Here is a 2,258-nt window from a genome sequence, read left to right on the forward strand (position 1 = left end):
TAATATATATTTATTATATATATATAATATATTATTTATATATATATATTATTATATATATATTATTTATATAATATTATATATATATATATTATTATTATATATTTATTATATATAATATTTTTATATATATATTATTATATATATATTTATTATATAATATTTATGTTTTTAATATGTTGTTTATTATATATTTTAATTATAAATCTTATTTATATGTATAGTAGAATATATAATAATAAATATATATATATATATAATATATATATATAATAATATATATATATATATATATTATATAATATTATTTTATATATATATATATTATATTATATATATACATATATATATATATATATATATTATATATATATATAATTATATATATATATATTATATATATTATATATATATTTATTTATATTTATATATATATATACATACATACATATATATATATATATATATATATATATATATATATATATATATTTATATATATTGTTACGCCGGTCGCCTCGTCTCTCTGCCACCAACACAAGGCAGGCTAGGCAGACGGCGTGTTATCCACAGGGTCGTGAACACTGAACAGCTCCAAGAGGCACCGAGCACCACAGCGTCCCAGAACACCACCAGAGGAAACGCCAAGTGGCGAGGCAGGGCACGAAAATAAACACAAAATGACAGTCTTTCCTTTATTTACACAAGTTATTTACCCGTACACTTTTCTATAGGCACAATACAGGGGGAAAACCAGTATGTCACATTGCACAATACAGCTTATAACAGGGCATCACAAAGTATATCAGGTCACAAGGCACACATGAGGTCTTCACAGGAGCAGCACCCAACTCCTCTCTTGGCTTGTTCCTCCGCTCACAGCCAGTTGCATGTTTGCCCAGGTCCCTTCATGTTAACACATGCCCAGGTCATCCTTTTCATGTTAACACATGTTTCGCACAGAGACAAAGACCCACTGGCGTAGCATATATATATATATTTATATATATATATATATATATATATATATATATATATATATATATATATATATATTATTTTTATAACATTTTCTTTTTTTTTTTTACCCCATTGACGATATATGTATACAAGTGTTTTGAAAATACGCTCGTTGCGAGAAACGAGGAAGTAGCTTAACTTATGATGTAAACAAACCTCATACGATCTCGTGTGTGCGTTAGTAAATCCTGCCCCTGGACCCATTCCACGTCCATTCCCTGGATTTTCAGACATGTGCTTGGAATTTTATGTGTCAGAGCCATGGCTTTGGATTTGGCTGCAGAGATCTTTAGTCCTGTCCTACAATACTCCTCAGACACGAAGTCCAAACAACGCTGGGCTTTATTTAGGCAGTATGGACCAGTGAAGTTTAGTCTGCATAGGAGATGATCTTGCAACCCACTGGGAGGTTTATGTTGAGAGTGCAGGACAGTAACGTGTTAAATAGGGCTGGACTGAGAACCCCACCCTGTGCCGTATCATTTTCTAGCGGCATGTGCTGTGATAGGTGACTTTGGAATTTGATTCTGGCTGTCCGGTTCCTATCCAAGCCAAGAGCTTTTCTCTGATTCCTTTCTGGATCAGGCTCTCCTGAATGGCAAGAGGACTAGTGAACCCATGGAGGTGTTCATGTTGGGGTCCCATTTTCCACTGGAGCCGCTTTAGTACCATCCTCTCGGCCGTCTTGGTCAGACAGCTGAGGAGAGAGATTGGGCGGTACTTCCCTGGATCCTTTGGTTTGGGGATGGGAACTATGGTAGCCCTCTTCCAACTCTGGGGTAGAGTGGATGCTTCCCAGGACTTGTTGATGAGTTGCAAGAGTGCAAGCTCACCTGCTAGTCGTAGGTGGGAAATGATGGGGTACGAGATCCCATCAGACCCCCGGGACTGTGTAGAACTGGTTTTGGGGTTTTTTCTTAGTTCCCTCGGGAAAAAAGATAATGTCTGTTTTATGGGGTTAAATCCCTTTCCTGATATGAACAAGTCGTCTGGTTGTAGGCTTCTTGTTAGGGGGCAGACTTTTGCATAAACTCGTGCCCAGTCTTTTTGCTCTGAGTGAGGGTCATATGTGTGCATTTGGGGCTGGCGGGTGGTAGCTTGCGTACCCATTCCCAAAGCTCTAAAAAGGGTGGTTTGGGGGGTCGGGGGACTCACACCTTTCAGCCATTTTTTCCTGCCTACTCTTTTGGGCTTTTTCCTTGGCCCCCCACCCCTTCCTTTGAAGGACGGGTTTTGCC

The sequence above is a fragment of the Penaeus monodon genome, chromosome 41, assembly GCF_015228065.2.
Source record: "Penaeus monodon isolate SGIC_2016 chromosome 41, NSTDA_Pmon_1, whole genome shotgun sequence".
Lineage (NCBI taxonomy): Eukaryota > Metazoa > Arthropoda > Malacostraca > Decapoda > Penaeidae > Penaeus > Penaeus monodon.